The sequence below is a fragment of the Bombina bombina genome, chromosome 7, assembly GCF_027579735.1.
Source record: "Bombina bombina isolate aBomBom1 chromosome 7, aBomBom1.pri, whole genome shotgun sequence".
NCBI classification, from domain to species: domain Eukaryota; kingdom Metazoa; phylum Chordata; class Amphibia; order Anura; family Bombinatoridae; genus Bombina; species Bombina bombina.
The window spans coordinates 460,603,124-460,625,112 of record NC_069505.1 but is presented as its reverse complement, the minus strand read 5'-3'; the positions used below and the strand labels follow the sequence as shown (position 1 = coordinate 460,625,112).

Sequence of the window (21,989 nt, the reverse complement as noted above, 5' to 3'; positions counted from 1 at the left end):
ACACACATATAGTACCTCACCAGTACTGTATACACAGATATATTATTATTAAACAATATCATATAGAGGCTTCCCTCTGTCTCAACACACACATAGTCCCCTCACCAGTACTGTATACATAGATATATATTATTATACAATATCATATAGAGGTAGCCTCTGTCTCACACACACATATAGTCCCTTACCAGTACTGTATACACAGATATATATTATTATACAATATCATATAAGAGGTTCCCTCTTTCTCACACACACATACATAATCCCTCACTAGTACTGTATACACAGATATATATTATTATTATTTTTTTATTATTTTTTTTTTTATTTATTATCCAACAAGGCAGAAAACAACATTTAAACATTATTGCTAGATCATTGCACCTCACAGGGTAAACGATCCCAAACATTACAATACAACATGATCTTACTTAGTCCATATAAACACAATAATAGCAATAATCTTCTGCCTTAAGAATTTAACTAACACATGTATCTATATTATAGACAAGACATTGAACCTTAATTGAGTATATTAACAGCATCTATAACCCTGGTCACATAATACCTATGCCCGAAAATTACAATTCATTAAGACGTGTCTTGAGCTAGAGGTCCCTCTGTCTCACACACACACATAGTCGCTACACGGTACTGTATACACAGCTATATATTATTATACAATATCATATAGAGGTTTTCCTCTGTCTCACACACATATAGTCCTCACCAGTACCTGTATACACGGATATATATTATTATACAATATCATATAGAGGTTCCCTCTGTCTCACACACACACACACATAGTCCCCTCCCAGTACTGTATACACAGATATATATTATTATACAATATCATATAGAGGTTTCCCTCTGTCTCACACACACACACACACACACATAGTCCCTCACCAGTACTGTATAGACAGATTTATAGTATTATACAATATCATATAGAGGTTCCCCTCTGTCTCAAAACACACATATAGTCCCCTCACCAGTACTGTATACACAGATATATATTATTATACAATATCATATAGAGGTTCCTCTGTCACACACACACATAGTCCCCTCACCAGTACAGTATACACAGATATATATTATTATACAATATCATATAGAGGTTCCCCCTGTCTCACACACCCTTAGTCCCTCACAGTACTGTATTCACAGATACATATTATTATACAATAATCATATAGAGGTTCCCTCTGTCTCACACACACACATAGTCCCTCACCAGTACCTTATACACGCTATATATTATTATACAATATCATATAGAGGTTCCCTCTGTCTCACACACACATAGTCCCTCACCAGTACTGTATACACAGATATATATTATTATACATATCATATAGAGGTTCCTCTCTCCTCACACACACACACACATAGTCCCTCACCAGTACTATATATACGGATATATATTATTACACAATATCATATAGAGGTTCCCTCTGTCTCACACAAACACATAGTCCCTCACATTACTGTATATACAGATATATATTATCATACAATATCAATAGAGGTTCCCTCTGTCTCACACACACATAGTCCACTCACCAGTACTGTATACACAGATATAATATTATTATACAATATCATATAGAGGTTCCCTCTGTCTCACAACACACACATAGGTCCCTCACCAGTACTGTATACACAGATATATATATTATTATCACAATATCATATAGAGGTTCCCTCTGTCTCACACAAACACATAGTCCCTCACCAGTACTGTATATACAGATATATATTATTATACAATATCATATAGAGGTTCCCTCTGTCTCACACCACACATAGTCGCTCACCGGTACTGTATACAACAGATATATATTATTATAACAATATCATAAAGAGGTTTCCTCTGTCTCACACACATATAGTACCTCACCAGTACTGTATACACAGATATATATTATTAAACAATATCATATAGAGGCTCCCTCTGTCTCACACACACATAGTCACCCTCACCAGTACTGTATACACAGATATATATTATTATACAATATCATATAGAGGTTCCCTCTGTCTCACACACACATATAGTCCCTTACCAGTACTGTATACACAGATATATATTATTATACAATATCATATAGAGGTTCCCTCTGTCTCACACACACATACATAATCCCTCACTAGTGCTGTATACACAGATATATATTATTATACAATATCATATAGAGGTTCCCTCTGTCTCACACACACATATAGTCCCTTACCAGTACTGTATACACAGATATATATTATTATACAATATCATATAGAGGTTCCCTCTGTCTCACACACACACATATAGTCCCTCACCAGTACTGTATATACAGATATATATATTATTATACAATATCATATAGAGGTTCCCTCTGTCTCACACACACACACATATAGTCCCTCACCAGTACTGTATACAACAGATATATATTATTATACAGTATCATATAGAGGTTCCCTCTGTCTCACAACACTCCACATAGTCCCTGACCAGTACTGTATACACAGATATATATATTATACAATATCATATAGAGGTTCCCTCTGTCTCCACATACACATAGTCCCCTCACCAGTACTGTATACACATATATTATTATTACAATATCATATAGAGGTTCCCTCTGTCTCACACACACATAGTCCCCTCACCAGTACTGTATACACAGATATATATTATTATACAATATCTATAGAGGTTCCCTCTGTCTCACAACACACCACACTTAGTCCACTACCAGTACTGTATACACAGTTATATATTATTATACAATATCATATAGAGGTTCCCTCTGTCACACACACCACACCTAGTCCCTCACCAGTACTGTATACACAGATTTATAGTATTATACAATATCATATAGAGGTTCCTCTGTCTCAAACACACATATAGTACCTCACCAGTACTGTATACACAGATATATATCTATTATACAATATCATATAGAGGTTCCCTCTGTCACACACACACACAGTCCCTCACCAGTACTGTATATACAGATAAATATTAATATACAATATCATATAGAGGTTCCCTCTGTCTCACACACACACATCGTCCCTCACCAGTACTGTATACACAGATATATATTATTATACAGTAATCATATAGAGGTTCTCCCTCTGTCTCACACCACACACATAGTCCCTCACTAGTACTGTATACACAGATATATATTATTATACAATATCATATAGAGGTTCCCTCTGTCTCACACACACACATATATAGTCCCTCACTAGTACTGTATACACAGATATATATTATTATACAATATCATATAGAGGTTCCCTCTGTCTCACACACACACACATAGTCCCTCACTAGTACTGTATACACAGATATATATTATTATACAATATCATATAGAGGTTCCCTCTGTCTCACACACACACATATAGTACCTCACCAGTATTGTATACACATATGTATATTATTATACAATATCATATAGAGGTTCCCTCTGTCACACACACACACATATAGTCCCCTCCACCAGTACTGTATACAACAGATATATATTATTATACAATATCATATAGAGGCTCCCTCTGTCTCTCACACACATAGTCCCTCACCAGTACTGAATACACAGATATATATTATTATACAATATCATATAGTGGTTCCCTCTGTCTCACACACACACACATATATAGTCCCTCACCAGTACTGTATACACAGATATATATTATTATACAATATCATATAGAGGTTCCCTCTGTCACACACACATAGTCCCTCACCAGTACTGTATACACAGATATATATTATTATACAATATCATATAGAGGTTCCCTCTGTCACACACACATAGTCCCTCGCCTCACTAGTACTGTATACACAGATATATATTATTATACAATATCATATAGAGGTTCCCTCTGTCACACACACACATAGTCCCCTCACCAGTACTGTATACACAGATATATATTATTATACAATATCATATAGAGGTTCCCTCTGTCTCACACACACATATAGTCCCTCACCAGTACTGTATACACAGATATATATTATTATACAATATCATATAGAGATTCCCTCTGTCTCACACACACACATATAGTCCCTCACCAGTACTGTATACACAGATATATATTATTACACAATATCATATAGAGATTCCCTCTGTATCACACACACACATAGTCCCATCACCAGTACTGTATACACAGATATATATTATTATACAATATCATATAGAGGTTCCCTCTGTCTCTCACACACAGTCCCCTCACCAGTACTGTATACACAGATATATATTATTATACAATATCATATAGAGGCTCCCCTCTGTCTCTCACACACATAGTCCCTCACCAGTACTGTATACACAGATATATATTATTATACAATATATTATATATATATATATATATATATAATATATATATATATATATATAATATATATATATATATATATATACTGAACCTCTTTACACACTTACTACCTTATATAGAGATATTATCACATGCACGCGCTAATAGTTACCTAAGAAAACCGTGCCATCTTGTTCCTAATAAACATAAAGAACTAGTAGTAATGCACAGCAGCCTTTACCTTTGGCCGCAGCAGTCATCATGTGACTTATGACATCACTGGTCCTTTAGCTGGATGGGAACTAGCTGCTACTGTTTGAGCGGTCGAAGGTAAGTATGAACAAAGCCCTCTTTGTATACCGGTAAATACTGTACTAAATATATATATCTGTATGTGTTTATGAGACAGCAGGAACTGGGATGTGTGTATAATACAGAGGAAACCTCTCTATAATATTATATATCTGTGAATAAGGTACTGGGAGGGGCTGTGTGTTTGAGATAGAGGGAACCTCTATATAATATTATATATCTGTATATAAGGTGCTGGGTGTGTGTGAGACAGAGGGAACGTCTCTATAATATTGTATATCTGTATATAAGGTACTGGGGGAGGGGGCTGGTGTGTGTGAGACAGAGGGAATCTCTATATAAGATTATATATCTGTATATAAGGTACTGGGGAGGGGCTGTGTTTGTGAGACAGAGGGAACCTCTCTATAATATTATATATCTGTATATAAGGTACTGGGGAGGGGTCTGTGTGTGTGTGAGACAGAGGGAACCTCTATATAAGATTATATATCTGTATATAAGGTACTGGTGAGGGGCTGTGTGTGTGAGACAGAGGGAACCTCTCTATAATAGTATATAACTGTATATAAGGTACTGGGGAGGGGCGTGTGTGTGAGAAAGAGGGAACCTCTCTATAATTATTTATCTGTATATAAGGTACTGGGGAGGGACTGTGTGTGTAAGACTTAGGGAACCTCTCTATAATATTATATATCTGTATATAAGGTACTGGGGAGGGGCTGTGTGTGTGAGACAGAGGGAACCTCTCTATAATATTATATATCTGTATATAAGGTACTGGGGAGGGGGCTGTGTGTGTGTGAGACAGAGGGAACCTCGTTATAATATTATTTATCTGTAATAAGCTACTGGGGAGGGGCTGTGTGTGTGATGACAGAGGGAACCTCTATAAATTCTATATATCTGTATATTAGGTACTGGGGAGGGGCTGTGTGATGTGAGACAGAGGGAACCTCTCTATAATATTATATGTCTGTATATAATGTACTGGGGAGGGGGCTGTGTGTGTGGGACAGAGTGAACCTCTATAATATTATATATCTGTATATAAGGTACTGGGGAGGGGGCTGTGTGTGTGAGACAGAAGGAACCACTCTATAATATTATATATCTGTATATAATGTACTGGGGAGAGGCTGTGTGTGTGTGAGACAGAGCGATCCTCTCTATAATATTTTATATCTGTATATAAGGTACTGGGGAGGGGTTGTGTGTGTGTGTGAGACAGAGGGAAACACTCTATAATATTATATATCTGTATATAATGTACTGGGGAGAGGCTGTGTGTGTGTGAGACAGAGCGATCCTCTCTATAATATTATATATCTGTATATAAGGTACTGGGGAGGGGGCTGTGTGTGTGAGACAGAGGGAACCACTCTATAATATTATATATCTGTATATAATGTACTGGGGAGAGGCTGTGTGTGTGTGAGACAGAGCGATCCTCTCTATAATATTATATATCTGTATATAAGGTACTGGGGAGGGGTTGTGTGTGTGTGAGACAGAGGGAAACACTCTATAATGTTATATATCTGTATATAATGTACTGGGGAGAGGCTGTGTGTGTGTGTGAGACAGAGCGATCCTCTATAATATTATATATCTGTATATAAGGTACTGGGGAGGGGCTGTGTGTGTGTGAGACAGAGGGAACCTCTCTATAATATTATATATCTGTATATAAGGTACTGGGGAGGGGCTGTGTGTGTGTGAGACAGAGGGAACATATCTATAATATTATATATCTGTATATAAGGTACTGGGGAGGGGCTGTGTGAGTGTGTGAGACAGAGGGAACCTCTCTATAATATTATATATCTGTATATAAGGTACTGGGGAGAGGCTGTGTGTGTGAGACAGAGGGAACCTCTCTATAATATTATATATCTGTATATAAGGTACTGGGGAGGGGCTGTGTGAGTGTGTGAGACAGAGGGAACCTCTCTATAATATTATATATCTGTATTTAAGGTACTGGGGATAGGCTGTGTGTGACACAGAGGGATCCTCTCTATAATAATATATATCTGTATATAAGGTACTGGGGAGGGGCTGTGTGTGTGTGAGACAGAGGGAACCTCTCTATAATATTATATATCTGTATATAAGGTACTGGGGAGGGGCTGTGTGTGTGTGAGACAGAGGGAACCTTTCTATAATATTATATATCTGTATATAAGGTACTGGGGAGGGGCTGTGTGAGTGTGTGAGACAGAGGGAACCTCTCTATAATATTATATATCTGTATATAAGGTACTGGGGAGAGGCTGTGTGTGTGTGAGACAGAGCGATCCTCTATAATATTATATATCTGTATATAAGGTACTGGGGAGGGGCTGTGTGTGTGTGAGACAGAGGGAACCTCTCTATAATATTATATATCTGTATATAAGGTACTGGGGAGGGGCTGTGTGTGTGTGTGAGACAGAGGGAACATCTCTATAATATTATATATCTGTATATAAGGTACTGGGAGGGGGCTGTGTCATACCTCCCAACATTTCAAAATTAAAAAGAGGGACACCCCCCCCCCCGAACAAAAAAATTGAAATGTGGTGGGCTGGGCTTAAAAAAATCATAAGACCAAAGTAATAAAAATAAAATTCTAAATAAAGTCATATATTTAATACACTGTACTGGCAGGCAAAATCAAACACAAGCTCAAACACTGGTATGGCTATGTGAGCGGCTGTATTTAATTAGCCTTTGCAAAGACATTGCCTAAATATTTTTATCTTAATTGCCACATTTATTAATACATTCTTAAAACTACTCTCTGCATTCCCCCTTAAATTCTAGATTCTGGCCTTTAAAGTCAGCAAAATGCACCAGTTAACAACATACAATAGCATACACTTACACATGCACACACACACATACATAGCATACACTTACACAATGCAAGATACACACACACACACACTACCATAGAATACACTTATACATGCAGATATACATACACACTACATAGCATACAACTTACACATGCAGATACACACACACACTACATAGCATACAGTTATACATGCAGATACACACACACTACATAGCATACACTTATACATGCAGATACATACAAACTACATTGCATACACTTACACATGCAGATATACACACACACATACATAGGCATACAACTTACACATGCAGATACACACACACATACATAGCATACACTCATACATGCAGATACCACACACACTACATAGCATACACTTATACATGCCAGATACATACCACTACATAGCATACACTTACCACATGCAGATACACACACACTACATAGCATACACTTATACATTGCAGCATTCACTTATACATGCAGATACACAGACACTACATAGTATACACTTATACATGCAGACACACACACTACATAGCATACACTTATACATGCAGATACACACTTATACATGCAGATACACATACACACACTACATAGCTTACATTTATACATGCAGACACACATACACATACATAGCATACCACTTACACATGCAGATACACATACACACACTACATAGCTTACATTTATACATGCAGACACACACACACACTACCTAGCATAAACTTATACATACAGATACACACACACACAGTTATGGATACAGATAGACACACACACTTCACATCATATATGGGTATCTGTAATTCATTGTATGGGGTCCATGGGGTTGGAAGCACATTAGTGGCAGTCTGCGGGCTGCCACTGTTCGTTACACTGTTCGTTACCCTGGTATTAGCACTGCTCATTGTATAAAACTGAAGGCATGCTAGTATTATCACCAGGGGTTAGATATCATCATTACCTGAGGTAGGTTAGAGAGGTCACCATTACCCGTGGTCAGAGTGTATACAGGCCTTCTTACTCCTGCTTAACCCAACACACCATTCATTTTCCACAGGGAATATAACAGGTATCTAAACCCTGTGAGAGCAAAGCCAGCTGCTTCTGAGTATGGGCCCAATAGAATTTAAAAAAAAAAAAAAAAAAAAATTTTTTTTTTTAAATGCCTGGGGCAAATCGGGGACAGATGGCTAGCAACTCGGGACAAGAGGGGACAGACCCCTAAAATCGGGACTGTCCCGCGAAAATCGGGACAGTTGGGGGGGTATGCTGTGTGTGTGTGAGACAATGGGTACCTCTCTATAATATTATATATCTGTATATAAGGTACTGGGGAGGGGCTGTGTGTGTGTGTGACAGAGGGAACCTCTCTATAATATTATATATCTGTATATAAGGTACTGGGGATGGGGCTGTGTGAGTGTGAGACAGAGGGAACCTCTCTATAATATTATATATCTGTATATAAAGTATTGGAGAGGGACTGTGTGTATGTGTGAGACAGAGGGAACCTTTCTATAATATTATATATCTGTATATAAGGTACTGGGGAGGGGTCTGTGTGTGTGTGAGACAGAGGAAACCTCTCTATAATATTATATATCTGTACATAAGGTACTGGGGAGGGACTGTGAGTGTGAGACAGAGGGAACCTCTCTATAATATTATATATCTGTAATATAAAGTACTGGAGAGGGACTGTGTGTATGTGTGAGACAGAGGGAACCTTTCTATAATATTATATATCTGTATATAAGGTACTAGGGAGGGGGCTGTGTGTGTGTGAGACAGAGGGAACCTCTCTATAATATTATATATCTGTATATAATGTACTGGGGAGGGGGATGTGTGTGTGTGAGACAGAGGGAACCTTTCTATATTATTATATATCTGTATATAAGGTACTGGGTAGGGGCTGTGTGTGTGTGTGTGAGACAGAGGGAAAATCTCTATAATATTATATATCTGTATATAAGGTACTGGGGAGGGGGGCTGTGGTGTGTGAGACAGAGGGAACCACTCTATAATATTATATATCTGTATAATGTACTGGGGAGAGGCTGTGTGTGTGTGAGACAGAGCGATCCTCTCTATAATATTATATATCTGTATATAAGGTACTGGGGAGGGGTTGTGTTGTGTGTGTGAGACAGAGGGAAACAATCTATAATGTTATATATCTGTATATAATGTACTGGGGAGAGGCTGTGTGTGTGTGTGAGGACAGAGCGATCCTCTATAATATTATATATCTGTATATAAGGTACTGGGGAGGGGCTGTGTGTGTGTGAGACAGAGGGAACCTCTCTATAATATTATATATCTGTATATAAGGTACTGGGGAGGGGCTGTGTGTGTGTGAGACAGAGGGAACCTTTCTATAATATTATATATCTGTATATAAGGTACTGGGGAGGGGCTGTGTGAGACAGAGGGAACCTCTCTATAATATTATATATCTGTATATAAGGTACTGGGGAGAGGCTGTGTGTTGTGAGACAGAGGGAACCTCTCTATAATATTATATATCTGTATATAAGGTACTGGGGTGGGGGTGTGTGAGTGTGTGAGACAGAGGGAACCTCTCTATAATATTATATATCTGTATATAAGGTACTGGGGATAGGCTGTGTGTGACACAGAGGGATCCTCTCTATAATAATATATATCTGTATATAAGGTACTGGGGAGGGGCTGTGTGTGTGTGAGGACAGAGGGAACCTCTCTATAATATTATATATCTGTATATAAGGTACTGGGGAGGGGCTGTGTGTGTGTGAGACAGAGGGAACCTTTCTATAATATTATATATCTGTATATAAGGTACTGGGGAGGGGCTGTGTGAGTGTGTGAGACAGAGGGAACCTCTCTATAATATTATATATCTGTATATAAGGTACTGGGGAGAGGCTGTGTGTGTGTGAGACAGAGCGATCCTCTATAATATTATATATCTGTATATAAGGTACTGGGGAGGGGCCTGTGTGTGTGTGAGACAGAGGGAACCTCTCTATAATATTATATATCTGTATATAAGGTACTGGGAGGGGCTGTGTGTGTGTGTGAGACAGAGGGAACATCTCTATAATATTATATATCTGTATATAAGGTACTGGGAGGGGGCTGTGTCATACCTCCCAACATTTCAAAATTAAAAAGAGGGACACCCCCCCCCCCCCCGACAAAAAAAATTGAAATGTGGTGGGCTGGGCTTAAAAAATCATAAGACCAAAGTAATAAAAATAAAATTCTAAATAAAGTCATATATTTTAATACACTTAGGCAGCAAATCAAACACAAGCTCAAACCACTGGTATGGCTATGTGAGCGCTGTATTTAATTAGCCTTTGCAAAGACATTGCTAAATATTTTTATCTTAATTGCACATTTATTAATACATTCTTTAAAACTACTCTCTGCATTCCCCATTAATATTCTAGATTCTGGCCTTTAAAGTCAGCAAAAATGCACAGTAACACACTACATAGCATACACTTACACATGCACACACACACTACATAGCATACACTTACACATGCAGATACACACACACACACACTACATAGAATACACTTATACATGCAGATATACATACACACTACATAGCATACACTTACACATGCAGATACACACACACACTACATAGCATACAGTTATACATGCAGATACACACACACTACATAGCATACACTTATACATGCAGATACATACACACTACATAGCATACACTTACACATGCAGATATACACACACACACTACATAGCATACACTTACACATGCAGATACACACACACACTACATAGCATACACTTATACATGCAGATACACACACACTACATAGCATACACTTATACATGCAGATACATACACACTACATAGCATACACTTACACATGCAGATACACACACACTACATAGCATACACTTATACATGCAGCATACACTTATACATGCAGATACACAGACACTACATAGTATACACTTATACATGCAGACACACACACTACATAGCATACACTTATACATGCAGATACACACTTATACATGCAGATACACATACACACACTACATAGCTTACATTTATACATGCAGACACACATACACACTACATAGCATACACTTACACATGCAGATACACATACACACACTACATAGCTTACATTTATACATGCAGACACACACACACACTACATAGCATAAACTTATACATACAGATACACACACACACAGTTATGGATACAGATAGACACACACACTACATCATATATGGGTATCTGTAATTCATTGTATGGGTCCTGGGTTGGCAAGCACATTAGCTGGCAGTCTGCGGCTGCCACTGTTCGTTACACTGTTCGTTTACCCTGGTATAGCACTGCTCATTGTAATAAAACTGAAGGCATGCTAGTATTATCACCAGGGGTTAGATATCATCATTACCAGAGGTAGGTTAGAGAGGTCACATTACCCGTGGTCAGAGTGTAACAGCCTTCTTACTCCTTCTTAACCCACACACCATTCATTTTCCAAAGGGAATATAACAGGTATCTAACCCTGTGAGAGCAAAGCCAGCTGCTTCTGAGTATGGGCCCAATAGAATTAAAAAAAAAAAAAAAAAAAAAATTTTTTTTTTTTAAATGCCTGGGGCAAATTGGGGACAGATGGCTAGCAACTCGGGACAGAGGGACAGACCCCTAAAATCGGGACTGTCCCGCGAAAATCGGGACAGTTGGGGGGGTATGCTGTGTGTGTGTGAGACAATGGGTACCTCTCTATAATATTATATATCTGTATATAAGGTACTGGGGAGGGGCTGTGTGTGTGTGTGACAGAGGGAACCTCTCTATAATATTATATATCTGTATATAAGGTACTGGGGGATGGGGCTGTGTGAGTGTGAGACAGAGGGAACCTCTCTATAATATTATAATATCTGTATATAAAGTATTGGGAGAGGGACTGTGTGTATGTGTGAGACAGAGGGAACCTTTCTATAATATTATATATCTGTATATAAGGTACTGGGGAGGGGTCTGTGTGTGTGTGAGACAGAGGAAACCTCTCTATAATATTATATATCTGTACATAAGGTACTGGGGAGGGACTGTGAGTGTGAGACAGAGGGAACCTCTCTATAATATTATATATCTGTAATATAAAGTACTGGAGAGGGACTGTGTGTATGTGTGAGACAGAGGGAACCTTTCTATAATATTATATATCTGTATATAAGGTACTAGGGAGGGGGCTGTGTGTGTGTGTGAGACAGAGGGAACCTCTCTATAATATTATATATCTGTATATAATGTACTGGGGAGGGGGATGTGTGTGTGTGAGACAGAGGGAACCTCTCTATAATATTATATATCTGTATATAAGGTACTGGGTAGGGGCTGTGTGTGTGTGTGTGAGACAGAGGGAACATCTCTATAATATTATATATCTGTATATAAGGTACTGGGGAGGGGGCTGTGTGTGTGAGACAGAGGGAACCACTCTATAATATTATATATCTGTATATAATGTACTGGGGAGAGGCTGTGTGTGTGTGAGACAGAGCGATCCTCTCTATAATATTATATATCTGTATATAAGGTACTGGGGAGGGGTTGTGTGTGTGTGTGAGACAGAGGGAAACACTCTATAATGTTATATATCTGTATATAATGTACTGGGGAGAGGCTGTGTGTGTGTGTGAGACAGAGCGATCCTCTATAATATTATATATCTGTATAATAAGGTACTGGGGAGGGGCTGTGTGTGTGTGAGACAGAGGGAACCTCTCTATAAATATTATATATCTGTATATAAGGTACTGGGGAGGGGCTGTGTGTGTGTGAGAGACAGAGGGAACCTTTCTATAATATTATATATCTGTATATAAGGTACTGGGGAGGGGCTGTGTGAGACAGTGGGAACCTCTCTATAATATTATATATCTGTATATAAGGTACTGGGGAGAGGCTGTGTGTGTGAGACAGAGGGAACCTCTCTATAATATTATATATCTGTATATAAGGTACTGGGGAGGGGCTGTGTGTGTGTGTGAGACAGAGGGAACCTCTCTATAATATTATTTATCTGTTATTTAAGGTACTGGGGATAGGCTGTGTGTGACCACAGAGGGATCCTCTCTATAATAATATATATCTGTATATAAGGTACTGGGGAGGGGCTGTGTGTGTGTGAGACAGAGGGAACCTCTCTATAATATTATATATCTGTATATAAGGTACTGGGGTGGGGCTGTGTGTGTGTGTGAGACAGAGGGAACCTCTCTATAATATTATATATCTGTATATAAGGTACTGGGGAGGGGCTGTGTGAGTGTGTGAGACAGAGGGAACCTCTCTATAATATTATATATCTGTATATAAGGTACTGGGGAGAGGCTGTGTGTGTGTGAGACAGAGCGATCCTCTATAATATATATATCTGTATATAAGGTACTGGGGAGGGGCTGTGTGTGTGTGAGACAGAGGGAACCTCTCTATAATATTATATATCTGTATATAAGGTACTGGGGAGGGGCTGTGTGTGTGTGTGAGACAGAGGGAACATCTCTATAATATTATATATCTGTATATAAAGGTACTGGGAGGGGGCGCTGTGTCATACCTCCCAACATTTCAAAATTAAAAAGAGGGGACAACCCCCCCCCCCCCCCCGACAAAAAAATTGAAATGTGGTGGGCTGGGCTTAAAAAAATCATAAGACCAAAGTAATAAAATAAAATTCTAAATAAAGTCATATATTTTAATACACTTAGGCAGCAAATCAAACACAAGCTCAAACCACTGGTATGGCTATGTGAGCGCTGTATTTAATTAGCCTTTGCAAAGACATTGCTAAATATTTTTATCTTAATTGCACATTTATTAATACATTCTTTAAAACTACTCTCTGCCATTCCCATTAATATTCTAGATTCTGGCCTTTAAAGGTCAGCAAAAATGCACAGTAACACACTACATAGCATACACTTACACATGCACACACACACTACATAGCATACACTTACACATGCAGATACACACACACACACACTACATAGAATACACTTATACATGCAGATATACATACACACTACATAGCATACACTTACATATGCAGATACACACACACTACATAGCATACAGTTATACATGCAGATACACACACACACTACATAGCATACACTTATACATGCAGATACATACACACTACATAGCATACACTTACACATGCAGATATACACACACACTACATAGCATACACTTACACATGCAGATACACAACACACACACTACATAGCATACACTTATACATGCAGATACACACACACTACATAGCATACACTTATACATGCAGATACATACACACTACATAGCATACACTTACACATGCAGATACACCACACACTACATAGCATACACTTATACATGCAGCAATACACTTATACATGCAGATACACAGACACTACATAGTATACACTTATACATGCAGACACACACACTACATAGCATACACTTATACATGCAGATACACACTTATACATGCAGATACACATACACACACTACAATAGCTTACATTTATACATGCAGACACACATACACACTACATAGCATACACTTACACATGCAGATACACATACACACACTACATAGCTTACATTTATACATGCAGACACACACACACACTACATAGCATAAACTTATACATACAGTACACACACACACAGTTATGGATACAGATAGACACACACACTACATCATATATGGGTATCTGTAATTCATTGTATGGGGTCCTGGGGTTGGCAAGCACATTAGCTGGCAGTCTGCGGCTTGCCACTGTTCGTTACACTGTTCGTTACCCTGGTATTAGCACTGCTCATTGTATAAAACTGAAGGCATGCTAGTATTATCACCAGGGGTTAGATATCATCAATTACCAGAGGTAGGTTAGAGAGGTCCACCATTACCCGTGGTCAGAGTGTATACAGCCTTCTTACTCCTGCTTAACCCACACACCATTCCTTTTCCACAGGGAATATAACAGGTATCTAACCCTGTGAGAGCAAAGCCAGCTGCTTCTGAGTATGGGCCCAATAGAATTTAAAAAAAAAAAAAAAAAAAATTTTTTTTTTTTTTTAAATGCCTGGGGCAAATCGGGACAGATGGCTAGCAACTCGGGACAGAGGGACAGACCCTAAAATCGGGACTGTCCCGCGAAAATCGGGACAGTTGGGTGGGTATGCTGTGCTGTGTGTGAGACAATGGGTACCTCTCTATAATATTATAATATCTGTATATAAGGTACTGGGGAGGGGCTGTGTGTGTGTGTGACAGAGGGAACCTCTCTATAATATTATATATCTGTATATAAGGTACTGGGGATGGGGCTGTGTGAGTGTGGACAGAGGGAACCTCTCTATAATATTATATATCTGTATATAAAGTATTGGAGAGGGACTGTGTGTATGTGTGAGACAGAGGGAACCTTTCTATAATATTATATATCTGTATATAGGTACTGGGGAGGGGTCTGTGTGTGTGTGAGACAGAGGAAACATCTCTATAATATTATATATCTGTACATTAAGGTACTGGGGGAGGGACTGTGAGTGTGAGACAGAGGGACCTCTCTATTAATATTATATATCTTTAATATAAAGTACTGGAGAGGGGACTGTGTGTATGTGTGAGACAGAGGGAACTTTCTATAATATTATATATCTGTATATAAGGTACTAGGGAGGGGGCTGTGTGTGTGTGAGACAGAGGGAACCTCTCTATAATATTATCTATCTGTATATAATGTACTGGGGAGGGGGATGAGTGTGTGTGAGGACAGAGGGAACCTCTCTATAATCTTATATATCTGTATATAAGGTACTGGGTAGGGGCTGTGTGTGTGTGTGTGAGACAGAGGGAACATCTCTATAATATTCATATATCTGTATATAAGGTACTGGGGAGGGGGCTGTGTGTGTGTGTGAGACAGTGGGAACCTCTCTATAATATTATATATCTGTATATAAGGTACTGGGGAGGGGCTGTGTGTGTGTGTGAGACAGAGGGAACCTCTCTATAATATTATATATCTGTATATAAAGTACTGGAGAGGGACTTTGTGTGTGTGTGTGAGAGACAGAGGGAACCTATCTATAATATTATATATCTGTATATAAAATACTGGAGAGGGGCTGTTTGTGTGTGAGACAGAGGGAACCTCTGTATAATATTATATATCTGTATATTAAGGTACTGGGGAGGGGCTGTGTGTGTGAGACAGAGGGAACCTCTCTATAATATTATATATCTGTATATAAGGTACTGGGGAGGGGCTGTGTGTGTGAGACAGAGGGAACCTCTCTATAATATTATATATCTGTATATAAGGTACTAGGGGGGGGGCTGTGTGTGAGAGACAGAGGAAACCTACTCTATAATGTTATATATATTTCTATATATATATATATATAAGGTACTGAGGAAGGGCTGTCTGTGTTGTGTGAAGCAGAAGGAACTTATCATTAAAATGCAATAAAACAGGTTGAGATCTGTGCATATCCTAAAAGGGCTAATTAATTAAAAATAGTTTGCATAAAAAATGTTTAAAAATTGCAAGTATTTTAAAATCATTTTTTAAAATAAGCAAAATGAAATACACAGCTAAACTGTCTGGAGCAATCTGCTCCACCTCCCTTATCAGTTTTTAGACATAGGCATTGTATTTCAGCTGAGTTCACAGCTTCTAGGCAGGCTCCAGCAGATAATCCCTATGCAACTTTTGCATTCTACCAAAAGAACTAACAGATATAGATACAGCCATTAGGGCTGCAACTAACGATTATTTTCATAATCGACTAATCGGATAAAAAAAACAATTTTTTTTCCTATATTTAAAATACAATCCACATACTGAGTGTAACAAGCATAAAACTTCTGACTAAAACTTCACAACTTTATATTAACACAACTGTTTATGAGAATTTGTTCTGCTGCTTAGAAATTGGACAATTAAGCAAAAACAAAAATTAAACTGTTTCAAAAAAGTTAGAACTAGAAAGAGGGTAGAGATAATCACTGTTTATCACATTCTGTTATTCACTCTTTTAGAAACTTTGCATTGAAATGCAAAATGTCAACATATCCCCCTGCTCCTGGCTAAGGCTGGTTCTCTGTTTGCAGCTATATTGCTTGCAGCAGAGAAGAGGCGCTCAGATAGTGTTGAGGTGCCTGAGATGCATAAGTATGGTTTTGCCAATTTCACCCAAGGTGGGATATTTATCTTTAACTCTCAAACCAATACATGGGGCTTCTTAAAGGGACAGTCAACTCAAAATGTTTTACTGTTTAAAAAGATAGATAATGCCGTTATTACCCATTCCCCAGTTTTGCACTAGAAAACACGGTTTTATTAATACACTTTTTACCTCTGTAATTACCTTGTTTCTAAGCATCTTCTGTCTGCCACCCTGATCACATGACTTAAAATGTATTATCTATTGACTTGCATTTAAGCCAATTAGTGCTGTGTTGTTAGAATCCACCGGCATCAGCACAATCAGGTGAATTACGAGTTTTCGTTCGTGTTTTAACGCTGAAAAAATGGCCATTTCAGAGTTAAAACAGCAACGCAGCCATTACGAGTCTTGTCGGTATAACTGTACCACAAGCCTTTTAGCCTATAACGCAACGTCAGTCCCACACTCGAAAAAATTATGTTTTTTTCATGGGATTCCCATAGCGCTGCCATTACGAGTTTTGCGGTGGAGGCTAAAAAGCTTGCGTTACACCCTATACCGACACGATCTGTTCCGCCATCTGAGAGCAGTAGTTATGAGTTTTACGCAACAAAACTGTAACATAAAACTCATAACTAAAGTGTTAAAAAGTACACTAACACCCATAAACTACCTATTAACCTATAAACCGAGGCCCTCCCGCATCGCAAACACTATATTAAAGTTATTAACCCCTAATCTGCCGCTCCCGACATCGCCGCCACTAATAAAATGTATTAACCCTTATTCTGCCGCTGCCCGACATCGCCCACACTATACTAAAGCTATTAACCCCTATTCCCCCTGCACCCCAAACATCGCCCACACTATAATAAAGCTATTAACCCCTATTCCGCCGCTCCCTGACATCGCCACCACTAAATAAAGTTATTAACCCCTAAACCTCTGATCTCCCACATCTCTACCACTAAATAAACCTATTAACCCCTAAACCGACAGCCCCCCACATCGCCAAAAACTAAATTAAACTATTAACCCCTACACCTAACAACCCCCTAACTTTGCATTGAAATTGCAAGATCCTTATCTTAAAATAAATAAAAACTTACCTGTGAAATAAAAAAAAACTAAATTTAAACTATAAATTAAACTAACATAACTATTAGACTAAAATTAAACTAACTACAAATTAAAAAAACCTAACCCTACTAAAAAAATTAAATCTAAAATTACAAAAAATAAAGAAATTCTAAATTACAAAAACAAACGACCACTAAATTACGAAAAATAACAAACGAAAGTATCCAAAATAAAAACAATTTACACCTAATCTAATAGCAATATAAAAATACCCCCCCCAAAAAAAAAAAAAAAAATCCATAGCCTACAATAAACTACCAAAAGCCCTTAAAAGGGCCTTTTGTAGGGCATTGCCCTAAGTTAAACAGCTCTTTTACCTGTAAAAAAATATTCAAAGACCCCCCCCAACAGTAAATCCCACCACCCAACTAACCCCCCAAAATAAAAAAAACTAACTCTAACTCAGCTCTTTTTCCTGCCCTTAAAAGGGGCATTCAGCACTTTTAAGAAATGCCCCAAACCCTAATCTAAAAAAAAAAAACACCTTAAAAAAAAAACTAACACTAACCCCTCTTTAGGTACTCACAGTTACTGAAGTCCGGCTTGAACGATCTTCATCCTGGCAGCTCCATCTTCATCCAGGCGGCTCCATCTTCATCCATCGCGGGGACCGACATCTTCTTCATCCCTGCGAAGGCGGAGTGGTCAATGCGCCAAGGCGGAGGTCCAGGCAGAGGTGCAAGGCGGAGGTCCATCGATTCGACGTGGAGGTCCTTCATGCTATCATTTGCCACACACTGAGGATTCAAGTGCAAGGTACCCCTTTTATACTGGGGGTACCATTGCATTCCTATTGGCTGAAAAATTTAAAACAGCCAATAGGAATTAGAGCTGCTAAAATCCTATTGGCTGTTCAAATGGTTGGGTGGTGGGTTTTACTGTTGGGGGGGTCTTTGTATTTTTTTACAGGTAAAAGAGCTGTTTAACTTAGGGCAATGCCCTACAAACCCTTTTAAAGTGAAGGTAAACTTTGGTGAATGAAAGCCCGTTTATTAAAAATACTATTAAAAAACAGGGGCACTTTCATTCATCAAAGTTTACAAAGCAGCCGTTTTGATTAAAAACTTACCTTTATTTTTTTTCCACAGCTACAGCAGCTTCCCCCACCTGGAGATCCTCTATTCACACGTCAGCAGTGACTAATTCTGCTTCCTCCAATCACAGCATGGCCTCAGGCAATGACTACCCTGGGGGGAAGCTGTGATTGGAGGAAGCAGGATTAGTCATTGCTGACGTGTGAATAGAGGATTTCTATGTGGGGGAAGCTGCTGTAGCTGTGAAAAGCAAAAAAGGTAATTTTTTTAACAAAACGGCTGCTTTGTAAACTTTGATGAATGAAAGCCCCTGTTTTTAATAGTATTTTTAATAAACGGGCTTTTATTCACCAAAGTTTACCTTCACTTGGTAGTTTATTATAGATTAGGTTTTTTTATTTTTGGGTGTTTTTTTTTTTTTTTAAACAGGGTATTAGAATAGGAATAATTTTATTGTTTTGGATAATTTTGTTTGTTATTTTTTGTAATGGTAGTTTTTTTATTTTGTGTAATGTTAGGTTTTAGTGTAACTCAGGTTAGGTTTTATTTTACAGGTACTTTTGTATTTATTTTAACTAGGTAGTTAGTAAATAGTTAATAACTATTTACTAACTAGTCTACCTAGTTAAAATAAATACAAACTTACCCCTGAAATAAAAATAAAATCTAAGATAGTTACAATGTAATTATTAGTTATATTGTAGCTAGTTCAGGTTTTATTTCACAGGTAAGTATTATTTAGTTTTAAATAGGTATTATTTAGTTAATAATTGTAACTTTAATTTAACTCTATTTTAATTATGTTAAAGTTAGGGTGGTTAGGGTTAGGTTTGGGGGTTAATATAGTTTAATTTAGGTTGTTGCAATGTAGGGGGCTGGCGGTTTAGGGGTTAATAGGTTTATTTAGTGGTAGTGATGTGGGAGGACAGAGGTTTAGGGGTTATTAAATTTATTTAGTGGCGGCAATGTCGAGGAGCGGCTGAATAGGGGTTAATAGATTTATTATAGTGTGGGTGATATCGGGAGCGGCAGATTAGGGGTTAATAGCTTTATTTCGGTGGCGGCGATATCGGGAGCGTCAGATTAGGGGTTAATAACATTATGTAGGTGGTGGCTATATCGGGAGCGGCAGATTAGGGGTTAATAACATTATGTAGGTGTCAGCGATATCGGGAGCAGCAGATTAGGGGTTAATAACATTATGTAGGTGGCGGCGATATCGGGAGCGGCAGATTATGGGTTAATAACATTATGTAGGTGGTGGCGATATCGGGAGTGGTAGATTAGGGGTTAATAACATTATGTAGGTGCGCGGCGATATCGGGAGTGGCAGATTAGGGGTTAATAACATTATGTAGGTGCGCGGCGATATCGGGAGTGGCAGATTAGGGGTTAATAACATTATGTAGGTGGCAGCGATATCGGGAGCGGCAGATTAGGGTTTAATAACATTATGTAGGTGGCGGCAATATCGGGAGTGGCAGATTAGGGGTTAATAACATTATGTAGGTGGCGGCGATATCGGGAGTGGCAGATTAGGGGTTAATAACATTATGTAGGTGGCGGCGATATCGGGAGCGGCAGATTAGGTTTAATAACATTATGTAGGTGGCGGCGATGTCGGGGGCAGCAGATTAGGGGTTAATAACATTATGTAGGTGGCGGCGATATCGGGAGCGGCAGATTATGGGTTAATAACATTATGTAGGTGTCAGCGATATCGGGAGCAGCAGATTAGGGGTTAATAACATTATGTAGGTGGCGGCTATATCGGGAGCGGCAGATTAGGGGTTAATAACATTATGTAGGTGTCAGCGATATCGGGAGCAGCAGATTAGGGGTTAATAACATTATGTAGGTGGCGGCGATATCGGGAGCGGCAGATTATGGGTTAATAACATTATGTAGGTGGTGGCGATATCGGGAGTGGCAGATTAGGGGTTAATAACATTATGTAGGTGGCGGTGATATCGGGAGCGGCAGATTAGGGGTTAATAACATTATGTAGGTGGCGGCGATGTCAGGGGCAGCAGATTAGGGGTGTTTAGACGTGGGGTTTATGTTAGTGTGTTA

At 38.5% G+C, this 21,989-nt stretch overlaps 1 protein-coding gene across 2 annotated transcripts in view; it reads left to right on the top strand.

The window, feature by feature from the left end:
- The first annotated feature begins 4,638 nt into the window (after positions 1 to 4,638).
- The window catches only part of LOC128666723 (gastrula zinc finger protein XlCGF17.1-like), a 97,418-nt gene continuing 80,067 nt past the window's right edge, over positions 4,639 to 21,989 (top strand). The window contains exon 1 of one of the 2 annotated variants that reach the window (XM_053721471.1): positions 4,639 to 4,677. The gene's annotated coding sequence lies outside the window, so the exon portion shown is untranslated. Of the gene's footprint in view, positions 4,678 to 19,577; positions 19,639 to 21,989 lie in introns of those variants that run through there. The other variant, XM_053721472.1, reaches the window with a different exon arrangement.